This window comes from Dicentrarchus labrax, unplaced genomic scaffold (assembly GCF_905237075.1).
Source record: "Dicentrarchus labrax unplaced genomic scaffold, dlabrax2021, whole genome shotgun sequence".
In the NCBI taxonomy this organism is placed as follows: Eukaryota; Metazoa; Chordata; class Actinopteri; family Moronidae; genus Dicentrarchus; species Dicentrarchus labrax.
This window is the reverse complement of record NW_026136719.1, coordinates 31,022,943-31,046,950: the sequence shown is the minus strand read 5'-3', so window position 1 is coordinate 31,046,950 and position 24,008 is coordinate 31,022,943. Positions and strand designations below refer to the sequence as shown.

Genomic DNA, 24,008 nt, shown 5'->3' with positions numbered 1-24,008 from the left:
CCGCTGATGGTACTTTTCTCCCGTTTTTTTTCGTTCCGTGGCCTGATAGGAGCTATTTAAATCAGCCACGCAGCGAATCAGACGTGTCTCCCAACACTGCGCTCCGCTCTCCTTCCTGCGCCTCAAGTGACCGGAGAGGCGCAAAACCCCTCACCAAGCGCTGTCCCTTTTATTGGCACCGAATGGAATAAAGTACTTTTTCTCTTTGCAGGTAAGCTCACAATCCTCCTCAGTTGAGATGTAGGTAGTTCAGATATTTTCTGAAGAGGCCGCTGCTCCCTTTTCTCGCAGTGTTTCGCCTCAACAGTGAGGAATAAAAGTTTTTGGATTCAACTGAGTTGGTGAAGTGGATAAAAATAATCTCCTCTGTTTTTTCAGGCAATCCTCAGTGCGGGACGCGTGACTTCACGGCGGTGAAAACAAAGGATAAAGGACTCTTGGAGAGGGAACGGAAGAACAAGGGAGAGCAATAAAGGGTGAGTTGCCAAAGGCTGTCTTTCTCTCTCCTCCTGTCTTCCTTTGCGCCAGATGTGGTGCTGCTGCGCCTCGTCTCTCACGCTCGTCAATAGCCGGAGAAACCGCTTTCTTCGTCGGATCCGCCGAGGGAATCAGATTCTCTCCGCGTCGCTCCTCGCGTAAACCGGTGAGTCTGTCCGTTCCTCCTCCGTTCACCGGGCTCGGTGGAAGGATTGGTGATTGGTGACTCTCCGCCGATCGAGGATGTTTTCGCCCTAATCTCGCCGCGACTGTGTGCGCCGCTCCACCACTGCATGCCGTTAGATCCGCCCAAGCATCTGTCCGTCTTTCCATTGGCGCATCCATCAGTGTCACACACACACATACACACACACACACACACACACAGCTGCCGTGCGCACATTCCTTGCGATACTACAATACCCCCTCCCACCCCTCAGTGTACACTCAAACATAACACTCATTCACACGCGCAAGCGCACGCATCGCGCGCGCGCGCTCACGGGCGATGGAGAGCTCTCCTCTCCGTCTGATTGACACAGTCCACTTTCTCAAAAGCCCGTCAGCCAGCGCGCTGCGCTTTTGTTTGGCTTTATCACTCCCGAATAGCAGTCCGAGTGTCTTTTGCTCCTCACGGCGCCAGAATTTTATTCTCCTTTTCAAATATCTACAAGAACAACAAAAACAACGTGTGTCGTGTCGCTGATTTTTGAGCCGTGGAAATACTTTTACTTCCTCAGAATAAAATATTGCAGAATATTTCATGCCGGGCTCAGCGCGGGTTTGCGCCCGGATGAAAAACCAAAATTAGATTGCTATATAATTGTGTTAATGAGAAGAAAAGAACATCTACTTAATTACAAGGATGTTTACCTGCTCAGGTGTCCGGGCAATTGGGGAAGCTGTGTTGTGATCAGGAGTAAATCTCACAGCATCTTGTATGTTATTAATGAGCTTACATTGACGAGGTCGCCTCCCTTTGAACATAAAGTAAAAAATAAAAGTGGGTCTGAAATGTTTATCATTTAATATAAAATCTCAACTTACTCAAACTTACTCCAAACTGTTTAAAATATACATTATTATTATTTCCACTTTTGTTAAATAGTTTAATGAAATAGAATTTTCGGTCGCATGTTTTGTTTTGTTTTGTTTTGTTTTTTATTTTGTGTAGCACAGCTTGAGAGACATCTCTGCTCTTTTTTGTAAATGTAGTCTCATCCTGGCTTAAAGTGCTCTGAACCGGGCACATTGTATTCACTAATGGGGATGTAGACATGCAGACAAGACCCTCTGCGCCTACCTTATAGGACCATGTCTGGGTGAGAGAGAGAGGGAGGGAGGGGGAGAGAGAGAGAGAAGGGAAAAGAGAAAGAGAGAGAGAGAAAGAGACATGCTTTGATTTATACAGTTGCCAAACGCATGAATACAAAACTAAAATGGGATATCACAAAATAATTCTTTATGCGCTTTAAAGTGGTGTAAATGCTCCAAATTGAAGCGTTCGACGGTCTCTGGTATATAACACAGATTTGTACCAGTCTGGCTGTGAACTGGGGTTAGGTAGGAAAACTTAACAGTTCGCTGTGTGCCAGATGTGTTTGCTTACAATATGCGCTCTCAACTTGATGAACTGTTTTCTTTTCAACCATCGATGTGTGAAATAAAATCACGACGCCAAGGACTCGTGAGAACAGCAGTGTGAATATTAAATTTAATGTCATACAAAGCAAGTCAATGACTTTTTGTCAGTGACATAAAGTTAAATGTTTTAGTTTTCCATTTTCATCACCACTAACAGTTTAACAAGTACAGAAACAAACAATAATTGTCGTTTTAACTTTAATAATTATTTGTTTGGATTAAGGTCAGTTTTTCAAAATTCTACTTAAGATAACATGCAGTGTGTGTGTGTGTGTGTGTGTGTGTGTTGTGTGTGTGTGTGTGTGTGTGTGTGTGTGAGAGAGAGAGAGAGGTAGAGGTAGAGAGAGAGGAAGAGAGAGAGTAACACAAAAACAGAGGCACACTGATCAGTCATCGATGCTTCACGATATTAAAACGTTTACATAACGACTTTCCAAAACCATGTATTTAAATGTTGTGATGGATTAAAAGCTTCACTGCGCTTAAATCAGCAAGAAAAAATACTTACCAGAGTCATAAAAAGTAACTGTATGTTTCATAGCAGGTAGAGCCCTGCATCATTTGTTAAAAACCGCTAATATTACCCGAACTTATCGATTGATCAAACAGTTTGGAATCGAACTTTGTAGTTTATGAGACTTGCGGTGCAATTCTGGGTCAAATTACGCAGTTTATTATATATCTGGTAACCCAACTGAATTATTATCTCATGGGTAAATTATTTTTAACTTTCAGATTATTGTGAAAGAGAACAAAACTTTATGTTTTTGACCCAAAAGTTGTTGTTTTTTTGCGCACGACGCAGAGGTGCGTTTCTTGTTTTCTTTATTTTTTCCTTTGGTTGAGGACAGTAGGAATGTATTTAAATGAAGCAAATGCACCATTTAAATAGTGTCCTGCCTGTACCACACAAGAATACCTCTGCATTGGAAAATAAAATGCAGATAGAGTTCATTCTTGCCAGCAGGCCTACAGGACAAATGTTCATCTGCTCACTGATATTAAAACTAACTTGATTGAACTCTCTCGCGACCGTGATGCTCGTGTTTCACTGACGACACGGACGGATTTACTTCCTCCTTCTTAAAACAATATGCATTACACGGCGAAATGAATCTGCGGCGACACATCAGAGTTCCGTGCAATTATGGGACTCGGACTCGCGCAGGGATATTATGACAGCCGCGCGGATGACTCATATGTGAGTGTATGAGCCAAAGACTCTATTTGGAGACGCGGGGGGAAATTGGTATACAAGTGATGACGTTAATCATTAACAATTATAATACTGATTCCACCAACATTTGAAGAGAGAAGAAGAATGTCAGCGTAAGCACACACTCAGGTCCAGACTCCTGTAGGCTTTAACCAAAGTAATTGCCATCTAGTGTGTGTGTGTGTGTGTGTGTGTGTGTGTGTGTGTGTGTGTGTGTGTGTGTGTGTGTGTGTGTGCATGTGTGTGAAACCTCTGTTTTACGCATAAAGGTCAGTAATTTATGCCAGTGCTCCCTCAGTATCCCGGGTGTGTGTGTGTGTGTGTGTGTGTGTGTGTGTGTGTGTGTGTGTGTGTGTGTGTGTGGTGAAGAGGGTAGTACTAGTGAGGGAATCGGGACCTTGCCTCTGCCTTCTGCCGCTGCTGTCTTTACGCACGAGTCGGAGCTCCAAAAGCCTCTCCACGGACGCACGGAATGGCACTGATTTGGAGCTCACGCTGGAGTGAGTGACTCCAAATTCGATACTGTTGTTTTATTATTGTTGTTATTTAGTACCGAGCAGCCATGACAAAGAATACATTGACTTAAGTTATGTGGAGACCTTACTGCGCACGGACATAACGCGCGCAGACATACACATAAGAATATTTTACATTTTTAAGATGGTATTTTGGTGACTTATAAAATATAATTTATCACAGAGAAAAACATATTTTTAAGTTTTTTCCTCCCAGAAATATAATCAGTAAATGAGAGTTTTAAAGTTTCACTACCATATTCTTTTAGCTGCAGGGGCTTTGTCACAGTCCAGATTGGGCTTTAGTGAATTTCGGCCCCCTTCTCAAAACGCAAATAGATGCGTTCGGTTCAGTGGAAACGGGGAGGCTTAAGCACAAGTACTGTGATTTATCTCTGAGCTCCACTACTCCACACCACCCGTGATTTACTCTTTTTTTTCTCTTCCCTTTCCTTCTTCTTCTGCGATGATCACGTTGGCGTGGAGAAGCGGCGTGGCGCACCGGCTTCACGGCACACTGGTCTCTAGTAGACTGGATAAAGAGCCAGGGGGAGGGACAGTCCGCAGAGCAGCTTGGGAAAAAAAACGCAGCAAAATATAAAAAGAAAGAAATCGTATGATGTACTGTATCTCTCCTAAACCCCAGACTGTGTCACAGCCCCTGAATCCCTTTAACGCGGTCTCAGCATGACCGAACATTTCAGGACAAAAAGTGGGACAATGACTGATAAATATATGAAAGCTGGCCAAATGAACCTCCATGTACAGTTTGAATATAAGCTTGCTTAAACAACATTCTTCTTAACAAATCATTTTCTCTGATATTAGCTCTAAAAACTGCATTTCCCCCAAACATTTATCTATAAATTCTGTGAGGAAAAATGCATTTACTAGAAATAAGTGCAACTCCTTCAGTCTTAAGAAAATGCCAAAGGAATGATCGCTCTATTAAGGTGAACAGGCTGAAATGAGAAGTCCACAAGCCTCCTTTAAACTCCTCCTTTAGTTTTATAAGTTGTTGGTTTTTTTTTTTTTACTTCTCTCAGAAATCTGCTTTTTGTCACCCTGTTTTTGATTTTCCTCCTCTCAGCCTCGGGCGTGCCTGTGGCTGCTGGCCAACCTCAATTTGAGACAGACTGTTTTATTATGTAGTGTTAAGGTTTCGTCGATATCTGAATGACCTCCAAAACTCGTCTTCCCTAACACAGACCGCTGGTGGGGGTATTCACTAAAAAAGAACAGGCGCCTATTTGCATGGAGAGGAAGAAAAAAGGAGGCCAGGGTTAGACTCTCCTCAAATAACCTTAAAAGTTACAAACTCCCACCAAAAACAAGACAAGGCATTGACAAGAGAACCTGAAAAAGATTGAGTGGATGCTCTCTCTCTCTCTCTTTCTCTCCCCCCTCTGCCCCCCCCCCTCCTCCCCAGTGTCCCCCACTTGCCCCCCCTCCCTTGCCTTGTTGGGTGTGCTGCGGAGCTAGCAGGGTTGAGAGGGCAAGTGCTGACCAGCCCTCTTTCTTTCTCTGTCTGCTGTTACTAGGTCACCACACACACACACACACACACACACACACGCACACACACAGCACAGACACACACACACACACACACACACACACACACACACACACACACACACACACACACACACAGCACAGCACAGACACACACACACACACACACACACACACACACACACACACACACACACACACACACACACACAGCACAGACACACACACGCACACACACCTCTCCTTGCGGTCAGTGTTGCCACCAGGGAGAGGGGTAATTTAAGCCCTGCTTGATGTAGCCTATTCATCACTGTCCCGTGGTCCGCGCTTCAAAATTAAAGTCTGATCTACAAAGTTAGAGTGAAATGAGATAAAAAATTGGCAGAGGTCACCGAGGGCCAGGCCAGTCAAAACACAAAGTTGCGGCTCAGCTGGGCTGGTATGAGGTGCTGCTTTTATTATCTTTTCTCTCTATTTTGTGGGTTACTGGTTGGGATTTTTGATTTTAGGGGAAAAAGTCAAATTAGTAGAAAGACTTGTTGGGAGGCCGGTGGGTCAGTGGCAACAAACTTGCAATGGGGGCCAGTATACTCCTGACTGATGCTGCATTAGCATAGCCTACATCTGTAGCAATAGATTTGTGAATTAATAAGACACTTGAAAGACATGTGGTGGTCCATGATTGGTCCCAACTATTGTCATAATAATAACAACATTATGAAATAGAAATGTTTTATTGAAAAAAAATGCTTTAAGCATTGATTTGGGATCTTACAGAAATATGAGTAAAAATAATAACACATTTTTCTAAATGAACCATTTTTCCCCCATCAATTAATTTTCTTATCGTCTTACCTTGTTAAAACCCTATATTTAGAAAATGATTGAAGTAGTAAGCTTTACTTTTGACACAAACCAGGCCTGACAAAACACTGAACTGACCACGAAGCTTTGTTCATACACCAAAAAAGGAAATGGTTTATGTGTTACATGGGCTACGAAGGCATTATTTGGGATTTGGGAGGAGTAGTGCTGCATAAAAAGTATTGTCAGCACCGACGAGTGTTATGAAAATCTATTTATTTAACCATATTTTACAGCTGGGGTTCCTGTGACTCAAACAGGAGTAATATATCATTCTCTCTGAAACATGTAAGCAGCTCAAAATCATGTTTATAAGCAATTCTTATAAAATTAGCCAAAGTATTTATAGCTGATAAAACAACATTTTCAGTTTGTCATGCTTCCAGGACCACAAATTGAACATTAGAATTAAAGATGCAGTGAAATGGATGAGGGATAAATTAGTAAATGAGACTGCAACCGGGCACATTTTTGCTGATACTGGCACACGACCCGTGATATTGCAGGTTTGCAGGCTAACAAGGCCAAGGGTTGCCTTGTAGTGCAATTTTATTGGATAAAGTGATGTACACGTCCCTGAATGCAGAATGAGAGATGATAAATCATCTTTAATGGAAGACAAAAGAGGCGGATTTTGATATCTTAATCCTCAGAAATTTTTTTGACACATATTTTATATATATATCTTTACTAATTTATACAGCTCAATAAAGATATAAAGAAGAAGCACAAACAGTGTGTTTTTAGTGATACAATAAGTCATAAACTGCAAAGTAAATCCACAGAAATTTTTAGGAGTATAGGTATTTCTGAGGAAATGTTTTTGTCTAGTGTCTGATGCAAGTCTGATGAGTTACACTGTTTATCAGCATACAGTGTGACGGCACACTGCTGAGTGAGTCACTGCTTCCTCCGTACTGTGTACATGTGTGTGTTTTGTGTGCATGTGTGTGTGCGGAAACCAGGCTGACAGCTGCAGCTCATTACAGGCACTATTACTGATGGGGACTGCTGGGGGAAATTCCTTCTTCCACAGAGCAAACCACCCTGTTTACCACACACACACACATACACACACACACACATACACAAACACACACACACAGGTCTCGCTTATTCATAAACCAGAGCTGCAACATCTGTAACTGAAACAAAAATGAAATAGAAACATTTACTAAACATTTACTCCAGAGTGAAAAATGAAGAAAAAGGGAGCTATCTTCCATAAAAGGACGTGACGCATATTACATCCTTCCAGTTGCTGGAGAGTGAACGACATCCCTCACCTGTGCATGAAGGATACTCTTCTACATGTAGTACATAGCAAGTTGCGTAGGTGTGTGTGGACATAAACACACGTACACACGTACAGCCACAGGGTGAGCAGACTTAAGCGGAGATGAGATCACCAGAGCACTCTAAGTCTTGCTATATTGGCAAACAGCGGCGTCTCCCACACACACACACACACACACACACACACACACACACACACACAGCCACAGAGTATACAGTGTCCAGTGACGTTAATGAGAGGGCTGAAAGCCAGACACACATGTGCTAGAGTCATTAGGGAAGACTTCATAGCTACACTTCAGGCCACCACACTCCATTACTGTACTTCATTGGTTACACTGCTCGAAAATAGTGGTTTCTCAAAGTCAGGTTCAGGGACCACCAGGACTCCTGTAAGAGCCCCAGGGAGTTCCTCTTTAAATAAAAAAAGGCCAGTTACCTGGTTTTCTTTATCTAATTTATTTGGAACACTATGTTGCAAGAGATCACAATGTTTTCCTGTTCATAGTCTTCAACTGCATGGCTCTACCGGGAAGCATTCAAAATCTGTTCATTTCTCATCAGTTAGTTATTTTTCTTAATATTGTTTGTGGTGCAGTAGCAGTGGGTGTATCAGCAGTAGTACCAGTAGTTTAAATAGTAATTATATTTGTAGTAATAGGTGTAGGTGAGCTTTTCTGTTCTGTCTATTTGGCTTTTTGGCATCATGAAATTATGTCTCTGAATACTTTTCTTCCCTTTTTAGTCTGTCACTCAGCCCCGAGCTAATTGGTTCCTACTGAAGATGTTTTTACAGGGTCAAAATGTACAGTTTCATTTTGTTTAAAAAAAGCCAATAAATGTTCTTAAGCAGCGGTGGAATTACACTGTGGCTTTTGGAGGAAACAATAAAAATGTCAGCTGTTTACTTTGTTAAACAGACCAGACCTAGGTTGCATCCCATGACAATTATGAACATACCCACAGCCTCCAATGTTGGTCTTACGTAAAACATAGAAAGTCAACATTTCCCACAGCTACTTTAAACGCCTGCTGCCTAGTAAAAAAAAAAAAAATCCAGAGGCAACATCATAATGCAAATCCACCATCATACTGTAGCCTATGCATCAAACTGACTGATTGAGACAACGAGCAGTGCGTAATGTGTGTCGAGTGTGCCTCCGCACATGGATGGCTAGAGCAGGAATACACAGCATTAATTTGACACAAATTACTGGAAATTGTTATGCAAGAATAAACATGGATGTCGACAAGTGCTCTACTATTAGCCTATTAATATTTTCAAGAATCTAAATATACAGAAAAATGTAAATTTATACCACCAAATATTACAATATATTAGGGCTCCCCCTACATTTCTGAAATGAGGCTGTCTAGGGAGTTCACATCTCTTTTGGGTGAGCTGAGCTCCCAATAGCTCCCATGTAATTCGACAGCTGTAGTTTTTTTTTTTTTTTTTACCAAACTTCAACAAAAGTAATTAATGGATATTTTGGGAGTTATCTTCAGCCATGGATTAATAAGGTTTATTGGGACTAAATCAAATACAATACCCATGTCTATTGTAATAAAGGAACTTGTGACCCAGTGCAACGGTGTAACTCATTGATGAGTTTTAAATTGGTTTTGGACAACAGTGGAGCTTTATGGCACAGCGGAATAACCTAAATTAAGCTTTGGCCACACAGGCGATACTTGTTAAGGATCAGTTCATTTATTGGTTTTGGTCTTTTCATGGGTTTGTGGACAATAAGAAAAAAGTAGAATAGTACCAGCCTTATCCTTTAAGGACAGACCAGCTTGTTTCAAATATTAAAACGATTTTTAAATGGAGTAAGCTACATTTTGGAAAATGTCTCTCATGTTGCTTATTAGCTTATTAATACATAACAAACAAACAAACAAAAAAGGATGGGTGGGTCAAACACATTTCTTCACCCAAGGGACTGTTTTTCCCATCATGAACCCATAGTCAACGTTGACCTATTTTTAGTTACGTAAGTAAATTAACTTGCATATTTATTATTGCTAACTTGACTGCAGAATGTGTGACACTGCCGACTTGTGTATTACACACTTTTGTGTGAAACAGGTGGGTTTTGTCCGTTAATCTTGTTTGGGGTAACGCGTTATATTAAAACATTAACTTGTGTTACACACGTGTCAGTTGGTGACACACTGTAACATTGGTTGGTTCAAAAACAGGACACAAATAATTCTAATTATTTTAATCAATTTAAAGTCCTACATAAAAGGCATGTTTTTTATTTTATTTAATTGAAAGCAGATTTGAGATTCCTCACTGGCTATTACAAGATGTACATCATGGCAGTAAATGGGTATATCATCAACATAAAGACAAATACTGAACTAGTGGTCATTATATGCAATTGCAACTGTAACACTTTGACCATGACAATCAACAAATGATTTTGTCTACAAGGATTTATTTTAAGCATATTCTGCCATAACCCAATAATGTCATGCTCTGTCTTTATCCTGTCATGAACAGAGAAGGAGAGAGGTAGAGAGATGCTTCACTCCATGCTGTGTGATGTATCTGTTGCATTAATCAGCTTCTTAAATTGGGATGGGCTGCTTTTATTAATTATGTTCAACATTAAGATGGTAGGGTCTCTACCTCCTTGCTTGTTTTCACACACAAATCACTTTTACGAATAAAGAAAGACAGCAGAGACAGAGAGAGCTTCACTACAAGCAAATTAAAAGAGAAAATGAGATCAGGGAGAAGGGAATATATTATATAGAAGGAATGAAGAGTATTTAAAATAAAATCAGAAGTGACACAAGGGTGTGTGAACCCACTCTCCCGGAGTTCTTGTGTTCGTCCGCAGGTTCTCATGGATCCGGTGGAGCCTCCTGCCATGGTCCTGCTTGACTGCCATTGCCAATACTGTTGTTGCTGTGCACCTGTCGTCTGTCTGTCGCCCCCCCCCCCCCCTCCTCTCCCCCCCAACTGGTCGAGACGACGACCACCCACCTAGAGCCGAAGGATCTGTCCTAGGTTTCTGCCTTTTAACAGGCAGTTTTTTGCCCTTGTCGCCAAGTGCTTGCTCATGGTGGTACTGTTGGGTCTCTGTAATTAATGTTAAAGGTTCGGTCTAGCCTGCTCTATTTGAAAAGTGTCCTGAGATAACTTCTGTTATGAATTGGCGCTATACAAATAAAATTGTTGAATTGATTGATTGAATGGTGATAGACTTATTGGTATCTCTGGCTTTACATATTTACCTACAAGAAAAAATTGTGAAAAAGTACATTTAGTGTTAGTCCCGCCTGTGGATATTACATTGATAGTGTAACAGCATTTAATTTCAAAATTCCCTCTCGATAAAACAGTGTTTAATTTTCAAAAAGACCAATTTTCACTTTTTACTAAACTTCAACTTTAGGCATTGCAACGATGTTTGTGCGCATTAATTTATCAAGTTGCTATGAGTAAAAAAGTTCAGGAATTTTGTCGTTCCCATTGTTTTAAATCATTTTCCCCAACAACCTCCAGTCCCATTGACTCAATCTTCAGTAAGACACTGGGGAGGACCAAATAGGCTAATGAACAGCTATCAGCAAATTAAAATGAAGCACCAATGGTCAATGTTGCTGATTTGGGGAATGAAGCTGTGCCTGTACTCATACGACCTGAGGTACTCTGCTACACAAGCACAGTGTCACAGTTTAGTGACAAATGAACTACAAACCCAGTTTTCAATAGACAATTGACTGAGTGAATCTTGGATCATCCTCCAGCCTGTTACATTGAAAGACTTCTTTGACAGTCTTTGTGTGTGCATCAGTGATGCAGATGGTTCTTTGCTTGTTTAGACATGCAAGTGACCAACTTGTACATCAGGGATCTGTGCATGGTGTGCAGAAAATATAGAATTACCCAAAAAATTGGAATGCACTGCTGAGCCGTACACACAGCTATTGTGTTCACTGTTGATGGTTGACATGTACACCAACATGAAGCAGTGGTAAGGGCATCAGTTTACCTCTGAATATAAATACATTGCTGTCTTTCAGCTTTTGGAAGATCTGATGTCTGGCCAAATATTGAGGGGGACAAATTTCCATATTTCATATACTGAAGAGGATGTGACCTCCCATCTCATGCTGCGATTATGCGCTTGCTGATATCAGTTGTGTTTTAATACTGGGTGTTTTATGAAGTAGACCCGCCGATATGAGTTCAATTTTGGGATTCAGACTGATTGCAAGGCCACTGGAAAATAGCAAACAGTAATGGTGGTTTATGAGTCATAAAATGTATCTGTATTAAAAACCCATAAATGTACATGAAATCCTTCAAACATGTAGGTACACCGCTTTCATGAAACATTTTCTAATCTTACATATAAGATTACCTATGTGCCTGCTCGAGCCCTGCGTTCTCAGGGGACGGGTCTTCTGAGTGTCCCAAAGGTTAAAAAGAAGACAATTGGTGAACAGGCTCTTTCTTTCCGTGCATCGACATTGTGGAACAGTTTACCTCTGGACATCAGGCAGGCTTGTTCTGTTGAGGCTTTTAAAGCAAAGCTAAAGACCCATTTGTTTACTGTTGTGTATGAGGCCTAATTTCTCTGTATGTTTTCCTGAGAGTCCGAGTGTGTGTTTAATTTTGTTTTAGTTATTTGAAATGTTTTTAAACTGTATTTCCTATGCTCTGTACAGCACTTTGACCTGAAAGCGCTTTACAAATAAATTTGTTATTATTATTATTATTATAGTAATTGTATTTTTAGATATTAACTCAGTAAGTTCCAAGTTCTTTGTAGAAACCAGTAATGCATTTTAATAAAAAAAAAATTTGGGGTCTTTTATTGCCTTTCACTTATAGTGACAGCTGAAGATAGACAAGAAAGGGAGATAGAGAGAGGGGATGACATGCAGCAAGGGCCACAAGTCGGATACGAACCCTAGGCCGCTGCAGCAAGGACTCGGTACATGGTCACCAGCTCTACCAGGTGAGCTAACCGGGTAATGCATTTTTTTGGGAATCTTTTAAAGGCAGTATTGTAAAATCGATTAATCACCCTTCATTTTGAAGCATTAAAGGAGAGAGACAATTTTGCTGCCAGGTATGTGAATGAAAGGTATTCTTGAAAGATCTGGTATTAGCAGCAGCCAAATGAAGTCAGGTTGAGTAGAGTATATGGGTTTGTAGTGCTTTGTCACAGTATTTGAATGAGTTTGTAACCCTGTTTAACATGGTCATGCTTCTGTTTTGAATTAATCTGGTAATATATAAAAGCCAAGTATAGGTGGGAGAAGGTGCGAGCCTTTTTTAGAACTGAGTGAGCATAAGGTTATTTCCTGTAAGCAGTACATACCACTGTAGACCCACACTTTTGCTAGCACTAACTTAAATGCACTAGTATGGATTGTACTGTCAAAACCAGCTCAGATTATGGTTATGATTGCTTATCTGGCTGCTTGCCTGAGCTATAGGCTGGGTCTGGGTCTTAGTTTTGAGGCCCCTCTTCAAAGGGGATCATTGCATCTTTCATTTAACAAGACAACCATGAGCACACAAAACTACAAAGTAAAATATGTCAAAGTTTAATTAGTGGGTCTGTAAACTGTGGTAGTTGTTTACAACTGACAGTGCAGGTTATAACAAATTCCCCTTAATAACCTCTTCTAAATATATATACATATAAATATTATAGTCTTAGTGTTATTGTCTGAACATCCACTGTATTCTAAGATCTCAGTGAGTAATAAGTAATAATCCATAGTTTTCCTTTTAGATCAAACCTCCCTAAACCCCTACTTCCAAACTACCAGCATAACATTGGCTACACTCTTCCCCCTTTCTTTCTAGCCATAGTTTTTACTTGCTGCATTGCATGATGCACATGGACAGCATCAGAGTGGGAAAAAGATAAATTCATCAATCACTTAAATGTGAAAATTGTGAAGCTCAGTGTGGTCTGCTTTGACTGTCACTGTCTTGGCAGTCCTGACTCTGCCGACTCCCGGCAAATCCAAAAATGAGCAAATATGAGGAGCATGGGTGGAGCTGAGGCAAGCTGAATGAAGCCTGGTTACTGAAAACAGCCACCTGTGACGACCTTGCCATTATCTATGCATACATTTAAGCCTTAATATAAGTTTCATGACTTTTTTTTGTTTTAGTTTGTTCAATCTACCCTCCATACAGTCATTAAAGGGGGATTTAGCTATAGAGACAGAACCGTGTGTTTCTGTGGTAAAATTTAAAATTTTAATATGGGGCCTTATGGCGATTGACTCCCAGCCTCAAGGGGCCGTTCATGGAATTGCAGCTTTTGTTACTTCCGTGCTGGCTTCATTTCTCAGCCACAGAGGTTGCCGTTGATTACAATACAGTGCTGAAAGCAATTTCTTTTTAGGAGGTATTGATGGATCAGGTGAAACATTAACATCCTCATATTAGCTCTGCTAACTTACTATTATGATATTGCTGGTTATATACAAACACAGCACCAGGTTACAGAAACACTCAGGAGTCAAATGCGGTATATTTCTGGATGTATCGACAGTGTGTGGGAGCCACTCCACACTGACAGCTTCTGTGGATACAAACCATGGGCCGATACTCTTGTCACATCAGCCTGAGCTGAGCCCAAAGCCACTTCAGCTGCACCCTTGTGTTTATCTTACTGTGACATTCTCCCTGCTGTTACACCGAAGCCTACCTCCTCCACCCTCTTCCACACCAACACTACCCTGTGTAAGATACCTGCTAAATGGAAAGAGAGATAGATTCATTTAATGGTGGTAGAGAGCTACAGAGAAAGTGACGTAGAGGAAGAGAGAGAGAGAGAGAATGAGCGCGCTCCAGTCTGCTGTGAAAATGCTGATGCTTTCTCACTTATGAGAGGCCCAGATGTGACACAAGGGTCATTTGGTTCTACATATGTAAAAACTAAACTGCGTGGGTCTGTGTCCTTTTTAAATTTGTGAGGTTTAGGTTAGAGTCTTGAATTAGTAAAAAGGGATATAGAAATCAACCAAGGGAAATTCAAGGTCTTCCCAAGTATTTAGTGTTAGGGTTTAGGATTTAGCTGCATGTCTGTATCCTAAAAATTATGTTCATATACAGATAATTTGTATCACCTAACACATTTTGTAAGATCACATTTATTATCACCATAATGAGCAAACATTTATATTAAAAGTATCTGCAAACTGACCTAGGCCACGGACTGTGTCTGCAAAATGTTCACTGTCAGTATATTTAATTTGTTTTTCCTACAATATTAGCTCCATGGCAACTAAAGCACGATTAACGTTGTTATGGTTTTATTTAGGTGACTCAAAGAACTTGATTTAGGGTTGGGAAGGTCTGTGGTTTTGATTTGAATATTGACAAAAGGCTGACTTGAAAGACACGTTGACTTGTTCAATACTGAACCAAAAGGAACTAAAGGAGCCAAACCAAATTGCTGGAAATACGAGGAACAGTCCATCAAGCCTGGTTTTACTCAGACTAGCCCAAGTGGCAGTCGTCTCAGTTTTCTCTGAAGAGCCCACAGTGTCAGACTTTGAAAACCTTTAAACCTCCACAACATACAACAAACATACAACTGAATGGGGTTGTGAGTATGAAAATGATGCGAATCATATGCCCATTTGGCCTTTGCAGTCACCTAAGAGGGAATATATTTTGGGAGAACCTGTTAATCTCTCTAGTAGAGTTGTAGAGAATCTATGACAAGGAGTTCTGATTTTGGGGGCTCATGATAGCCCATCACCTCACCAATGTTGGGTTTTTATTTCATTTGTCACCCATCAGCTACATTTGACAAATTGAATTAGCCATATATTAAACTATGTATAGGGTAAAGGGTGGAGTAGGAGTTATAGTATGTAATAAAATCCTCCCTATCCCACATACAATAAATCCACAAGAGAAACATCTGTCAGTTAAAATAAGCTTTTTGCATTTCATGCACTTGAACTGTATGTATGCCCCCCCATACACTCACACTGACCTCACGTTGAACCAACATCCATATCGCTTGTCCACACGTATGCCTGAACAGTAGATAGGATACTGTGTTAAATGTGGACACCCTCGGGTGCAGTGGCCACAGTTTCTCCCTTACAAGCTGGCGCTCAGGTGCCCTTGGGCCCCGCAAAGACGCTAGCTGAGTTGACATCCACGTCGGAGCCACGTCTGCTCCACGCCTGTCTGAATTAGGGCTTTACTGCTGGGCTGAAACAGCCGACAATCTGCCCTACCTCGGGGGAGGCCAGCGTAGAGGTCAATATGCTCAAATGATTTTACCCTTCTGCAGAGAACGAGCAGTCTTAGCTTTAGGATATTTAGTCACTCAGAGGATTGTTTCCTGGCGTGATTTTCTCGATGTGTCCCCTGCACCTCAAACACAGAGATTCTCATTGGTGCAAGTGATGACTGATGGTCGTGGAAATATGAAGCAGCGTCCTCGACAGTAAACAGATGCTGACCAGCAGATCACCATGAACAGGCCCTCCGAGGTTTTGGACGTCTACTGTATGCCCTGTGAGGGAACATACAGTAGTGTGTGTGTGTGTGTGTAGTCCGAAGGAGTTTGTGAAGGCTTTCCCTCTGAAGTGTCAAGCTCCCAGAGAGAGGATCAAGTGCTAAGCTGGGGACTCAGGAGCTCAGTGCCTGGTGTGTGTGTGTGTGTGTGTGTGTGTGTGTGTGTGTGTGTGTGTGTGTGTGTGTGTGTGTGTGTGTGTGTGTCCAGCAGCCCACACTTGTGGTTTTAGGGATTGAAGAAGTGATATATCCTTTTATCTGTTACTGTGGATGAGCACAAGCCTGACCAGAGTCGCCCCGCAAGGCTAAATCCACGCACTCAAAGGATGGATCAGTGTGTGTGTGTGTGTGTGTATGTGGACTTAGAAAGGTGCATCAGAGAGCAGGGCCTTTCTTCTGAGGGGAAAGAGCAGAGTTGAGAGGTCAAACACACATGCGGGGGGTCAGTGAGCAGCCTGGCAAGCGGAACAGAGAACAGAAACACACGGGTCAGTTATTATGTGTGTGTGTGTGTGTGTGTGTGTGTGTGTGTGTGTGTGTGTGTGTGAGGGAATTGGAATGAGACTTCGAAGATGAAAACCATTAAGACATAGAATCACACTGTTTGCATATATGCCATCTGTATGTGTCTGTGTGTATCTAACTTAGAGTTACTTTCACAGAAAATCGTTTTTCGTCGTGTCAGTCTATAATTACATATGGCCTACATGTCAGACCATACCTCTTTGGTCTGTATTACAAAGGACTGTAACAGCCGTAATCATAAAAGTAGTTTCTGGCGGGTTGTGGTCAGATAATACTAGTAATGTAATTTGTTATTCCGACCTATTCCAAAAATTCTGTTGTTAACAATTGGTAGCTAATTTTACTTTAAAACTACTATACTATCACCCATTGATACAAATATTTAAGAAAAGGAAAAATAATATGCCTTCATCTATGGTAGGGTCACAAAAAATCCAATCCCAGGCACTCGGTGGATGTTCAACGATTAAAGGCCTTTAATAAATACAGGCTAATACATTGGTTCCCAGCCTATTTTGTTTGCAACCCCTTTATATGAAGCAATGACTCTTGCAAACCTTTGACTTTGACCTTTATGCCTTTGACTTGTGAACAGCTGAATTGAAGACTGCTTTTCCCTTATTAGACTGCTTCATATGAAATCTTTATTGAGGCCTTGAGCTGTGAAAAACCTTACAGTGGCCACTTCTGGTCTTTTTTACAACACACTGGATGCGTTGACATACAGTGCTTTTGTGATCTGGATGGCACCAGACTGAAAACATGGAAAGCTCCAGAGTGGAGTTGGTCTTTGTAGAGGAGTTAGCGAACATGTACCTTAATAAAAACACCAGTTCATTATTATCTGTGTACCAGAAAATGTAAAAAAAAAAGTTATGTAATGTTTGATACCAATTTATAGAAGAAAACAGTGACTGAATTGGTCTGGAGTACCAGCACTCCTGAGTTTTGTCCAGAGTACCCTTATTTCTTGAGTAGCGCCACTTCTGGTGGACATGGCCATACCCACCACTGAGGTCACCAGTATTTTTTCGAAGGGGTATACAATAAAGGTTGTGAAATAACTGTCTGATGGTCGTGGAAATATAAACCCCCTTGCCATTTATGGACCTTGGTATTTCTAAAACAGTGTAACTGTGTGATAGCTAGCTCAACACTTAGAAAACAACACTGAAAAGGTCCTTGTTAAAATTCCAAAAGAATTAGGGTTAGGGTTATGCTGAATTAGAGCACTGGCAGATTGTTTGGTCCAATTCAGGCACTGGAAAAGAATATGTGAAGTTTTTACTAGTAAATTTAGTCCTGGGTCTGTATACCATTAATGGGTGAAAACGTGAATACTACACAATCATTGTGTCTGATAATTGCTCAGCATGTGGGTCTATTTGTAGCTCCATTTCATTTCATTTTCTTGTTGTCGATCTAACAAGTAATTTTACACAGCAAAAAGACAACAGTCCTAAAGTACCTCTAGGACTTTAAAAGCATGTGAAAATAAATGTTGTGCATGTGACACTATTTTACACTGCTAATATTGCTCATATTAAGAGGTAGTGTATTAGTAACTGTGAACCAAGTGGACACCATGGCTACGCATTTTATAATTACTCCATGAAACCTCTCTCTATCTTTACTCTATTTATAAGACACAGTGAGCTCAGCCCGTCAACCTACGCAGTAGCGACAGAAGCATGACTTTCATTTACACTTGGGATAAGGCGATCCTCTCAGCAGGAAATGGACATGTACAGACGATGTGATTTTACCGCTCCTAACGTCTTATACCGCGCGGTTGTGGCGCATCATGTCAGGGGGAGGCTGAGCTACCTGACAACGCGGGCAGAAATGTGTTAAAAGGCAAACCGTGTTTGTCGTTGTGTTTTCACAGCTATGACCTAAACTACAACAAGAGTCAGCGTTACCGTGGGGACAAAAGGACGGCACAGATTGGTCCGTCGTGGTCACAATCTCATTCTCAAAACCCCCTCTGTTTCTTCTTTGTTTTTACAGGTCGATGCACAGATTTGCAAGATCATTGGTTATGATCCAGTGCATTTGACCTCGGCCGGAACCAGCAATCCACCTGGGGTATGAGAGACCGTATGCACACACACACACACACACACACACACACACACACACACACCTAGGTGCAAAGAAACACACTCGTCTGTTAAATGGAGTGAACACATCACTCTTTACTAAGTAGAAGTTTCACTCATCTCTCCCCCCTCGTTCCCCCATCTGTCCATGTCATCCCTCACTACTCCACTTTCACATCACCCATCAGTTAGTCACACACACACACACTCTCTTTCTCACACACACACACACACACACACACTCTCTCTACACATCAGCCATCAGTTTGTCCGACAGACACATAAATGTACATCTTCACATTCACGCACAGGCCGACTCCTTTACATCACACGTCAGATCACCCCAGATTCTCTCTCTCTCTCACACACACACACACACACACACACACACACACACACACACACACACACACAATGCATCACACATCAGTTATATCTTTTATGCTGAAGGAGAGAGGGGGTGTTGGCAGCGGGAGGGGTTGACAGGGGAGAAGAGGAAGTACACAGGAAGTACATTAGTTATCACTCCCATGTCTTCTGCACCTTTTCACTTCTTATCACCACCCGATGTCTCAGACCCCAGCCGAGCTGCTTCTCCTTCTCTTCCCACCCCCTTTTTTCTTTTCTCTTTCTGTCTCTCCCTTTCTCACACACACGCCTCTAAAAATGACTTCCATGCTCCACTTTAGTGTCGGGCCCTGGGATCTAGATGACACTTGGCAAGCCGCAGAAGCCGCGAGACAACTGGATGAAATATTTAAATGAAAAACGGCAGGGGTAGAAGAGGTGAAGAAAGGAAGGGGGAAAAAGAGAGAGAGAAAGGAATACAGGACAGAGGACGAGGGAAGGAGACAGTGACGATATTCAGATGGTGAGCAGAATGTGAAGGATTTCTTTTCCTGGCTAAGAGAGGGCCATGTGACAAGAAGTGCAGATGAATCGGCTTTCACCTACAAAGTAGCCTGTCGAGAAATAAACCAATATAGAGTGAGATCACATTGCTTTGTCTTGGAATCATCTGCACGTCTCAGTATGTGTCGAAGTACTTTCAGCACTGTGCCAGCTCAGCTGCTTGTAGGAGAGCAATGAATCTCATACATGACCAAATGAAATGGGATTTTATGACCGTAGAATTATAAGGTTCTGTCTGACTTTTATCCGTTAGAAATGTTAAATGCTAAGGCTAGCATGGCAGCATGCTAAGTGACAGCGCTAACATGCTGATGTTTAGCATGTATACAGGATACTTACTCGATCGATAAAGTTTGTTTCACTATGCTAGCGTTCTAACAAACTCAAATTGGCTTGGTATTGTCATTTCACAGGAGGGCCGAATCAACATTCAAGTACTGCAAAAAAGTGCTATGTTCAAAATAAAATATAAAACGTTTCCATTCCTAACTTAAAAAAATGCAAACAGCAGTTTATATGAATTCTTATATATTTTTTTTATATAATCTTTGTTGTTCACAGCCACAAATAAACACCTGAAAACTGCTCTCTGTTTGCATGCATTTGTTGGCACCTTTGACCTTTGCCATTATTTTGCACCAAACTAAATACTTTTGTAACTTTTTTTTTAACTGAATATGAAGGAGTAGTGTGCCAAATATTATGGCAATCCATCTGATATTTGTTGAGATATCTCAATGGATAAGTCAAAAACGTAGACAAAAAGTAGGGCGATTACCAATCAATGAATCATCTGATCTATGATATTGATATCTGTTACAGATTAAATATTGCAGATATATTTTGTTAAAGCATTTTGTAACATTGTTTTTTTAATATGCAAATGAATGTTATTATTATTACCAAATCACAGCAATCCATCCAATAGTTCTACAGTCTGAAAAGGTTCTATTGATAAAGTTTCAACTGCAAAGCCAATCAGTGCTCAGGTAGTACACTTGAGGACTAATGCAGTTTTGCCTCTTTACCAGGTTGCCTCATTGCTCTGTGACCTTATGTTGATCATTGTATTGAAGACATTATGACTATCACTGATACAAACGTCAACTGGCTCGTTTTAATTTGGTGAAAAGCTGTTTTTATTTTACCTCTAGCTTCTAAACTTGAGATCCGGGGTATTCAACTGCATTTGTCCAAGGGCCAGAATTTTTCTAAGCTGACACTTGAGGGCCAGACTATGAAAAAGTAAATAATTAAAACTTTAATTTAGGCCTAATTAGCCTATTATTGTTTCATATTTTAATTTTCTTACACAATTCAAGTTATTTTTCATAAGCCTGACTCAGTGTGAACAGACTAAAAAACATGGCAATTAATCCATAATTATAACTAGATACTTAGATAGAAAATGCTCTCAGACCTCCACCACCTCACTGAGGAGAGATGTTGAAATCTGTAATTGCAGGACGCAGTCCTGATTTCCAGGAAATATTAATCACCTTTAACCAGTTGAAATGCAATATGCAGTTACACCATTATTCTGCACGTGACACCTGTAGTTAAATGTGATTTAATACTACAGCTTACATGATTCTGGGGGCAGCTAAACAAACTATTGTCATTTTAATAAGGAAGTCAGGCAATATTTTGGCCTTTTTTTTTTATCATTCTGTGAGCAACCGTGATCTGATTGTATTCTGCACAGGCCATGAGTTTGTGAACAGCGACAGTAAAAGTATCTTTGGTTACCTGGCTGAGAAGTTGGAGGTGTGCAGCTCTTCATCTAACAGCTCACTGTGGCTGCTCCTTCTTATTCTATTACTCCCTGCAATATATCAAACAGTTATCTTCTTTTGTAGATGCACTTTTGATGAACGATAGCGGGCAGCCAGCGTCAAACTTCCTGAAAAAACAATTTTCTGCATTTCCTGTGACGACTACTTCATAATAAAAGTCAACTTGTGTTTTGCCAGTTAAATGCTTTTAATGTGAAGCTGCAGCAGTAGGAAATGTTCAGTGTGCATTAAATGACCAGAGTTGCTGATGCAAGAAAGCGGATGCAACTGTGTGAGCGGAAAAGAGACCAAAAGAACAGCAGACAAGTGGACAGAAAGCATCAGCAGAAATTAGTAGAGAAACATTTTCTTTTATAGTTTTTTGCATTGTTTTTAATTCCATTGTTATATAAGTATTTAAAATGTATAGCTGTGCATGTGCCAAAATATCATAATTCCTTTTAATAATGAACACAGTGATTATGTGTATTTAAACAACACTGTCTCTTTGTTTTCCAATTCATTGCTTAAATTTCAGCCTTAGATTAGGCGTTTGCAGTTTGTTCTTACTATTAGGAGCTATACTATTTTGATGTTACATATTTAGAGTGCCTTTAGGGTGCCGGTTATTTTGACCGATAAAAGAGAACTTTACTGCGTGCCATCTTTACAATTTTGCAGTAAAACCAGGATTGCAGACAGAACCTTTCGGTTATGTTTGCTTCCATTTCCAATTCAAGATACAACAAAGAAGCACCTTTAGGTCTATGTGTGTGTCCAAACATCCACTTACTGTAAAAGCTCTCCTGAATTATTTTTATAGCTGTATGCTGGTTGTGCATAGGTGCATGCATTTGTGTGTTTAGTATGTACATAATTGTACTGTACATAGATATATGTGTGCATGGGTTTGTGTTTGTAGAATAATTTATGCCTCTTTATGTATGCTGCATTACAGTTGTATGGGCATGCTTGCAAAGGACTGTGCTTGCTGCAGAGCTGGACATCAGGCCTGTCTGTCAGAGAAGTTTGACAGCATGTATAGGCAACAAACTTAAATGTGAGGCCAAAAAAGTGAAGCAAATTTTACTCCTGCAGTGTACAACTGCAAAAAAATATATAATAATTGGAAAGAGAAGTCAATAAAAACTGAAGATTTGATATGCAAAGTGTGTTGTTTGAATTTTACAGCATTGCACTGATTTTAGACAGGCTTCAGGTCATTGTGAGTAAGGTGAATGGCATATGCACAAGAAAACTAGAGAAAACAACTGCCAATATGTATGTGTTCTATATTCATACCATCAGTTTCCGGTTATTGTAGCGAAACAAAAGAGAGAGAGAAAAACTCATGTTCTTCATTATTCTCCTGAACAGATTCTGCATGCAGCAATGAAAATGCTAACGTATTGCCATCCAGTAGTTGAGAGCAAAGTATTACTTCAAATAAACATTCTGTTTCCCAGTGCCGGGCTTGGTGAGTAAATGGAACGGAGAAGGAACAGAGGGGTTTTCTCCTGCGCTGATTGGGTGCAGATGTGAGCCCCAGTCTGGGTTTGGTTAAAGTCCCGCTGCCAGGAATATTCGCTACAATTCAATAAATAGAGCTGTTAGGAGCAAGGCATTTCCTTGTCACCATGTCAAGGTTTCAGAACGGATGTTTCATATTGAGTGTTTTCACTCTGTCTATACTGTATCTAATGCTTAGCCTATACACCCAGCTGAATATAAAACACTGTAACTCAAGAATGCTGCTATTGAGAGGCTGCAGTTGCAGATTAAATGATGCATTTGAATTTGAATTCAGGCTTGGATTCACACGTGTATTAGAGTTCAACTGATTACGGTTTCTGGATGGCCATACACAAGATTTTGGACCAAAAGTCTGTATGGCATATATTTTATATAATAATATTTAGATGCTCAAGGGTATCAGGATGCGGAAATATTCTGGTGAAACCCAGATTAATGAAGCCATTTTAGTTATTTTCTTATTTTAATTTTGAAACAACAAAACAGATCTCTGCACCAAAATCCTTTTCCCAACTAAATATTTTATATAATATGGAGTTTAGCGTAAATAACTCCCAATTGGACGGTTAAAAAAATGTGTTTGAGGAATATTAAACTATTCCTGTAATTAAGAATTAAATATTCATCTAGATGAACATCATAAATATTTGTGATGCATGCACCTTTCCAAACCCCAAACCCCACATCTGCACAAATATTCAATATCGGGATAATTAAAGTATTTATCGATGCAATTCAAAGACTTTAAATTTGTTTTTTATCTTACATTTTGACTGAGGTTTAACCTCTCTAAAATCAAAGATGACCCACTACATCAACCCAAATGCTGCACATTTGGCGGACAGGTGGAGCATTTAAGTGAGACTTCATCATCCGCATCAGCCTCATATCAGCACACATACACATTCAGCACACTCACGCCCTCATCTCCTCCATCGCTCCTTCAGCTCCCTCTTGCTAATAATCTGCCTTTGCTTCCCCCCCCTTCCTCTCCTCCCCTGTGCCCATCTGCGGAGCGATCAAATCATCGTATGGAGAAATCCTGGTGATCCAAGAGGGCCAGGCAGAAAGGTCACGGAGAGAGTCCGTAAAATGGATGAA

General features: G+C 40.7%; 1 long non-coding RNA gene across 1 annotated transcript; it reads left to right on the top strand.

Annotated features, from left to right (window-relative positions):
* The first annotated feature begins 77 nt into the window (after positions 1-77).
* LOC127351373 (uncharacterized) lies at positions 78-22,535 on the top strand. Its single transcript, XR_007880882.1, has 3 exons — positions 78-211; positions 379-476; positions 18,596-22,535. It is a non-coding gene; the product is annotated as an uncharacterized LOC127351373 (long non-coding RNA).
* The last annotated feature ends 1,473 nt before the right edge of the window (positions 22,536-24,008 follow it).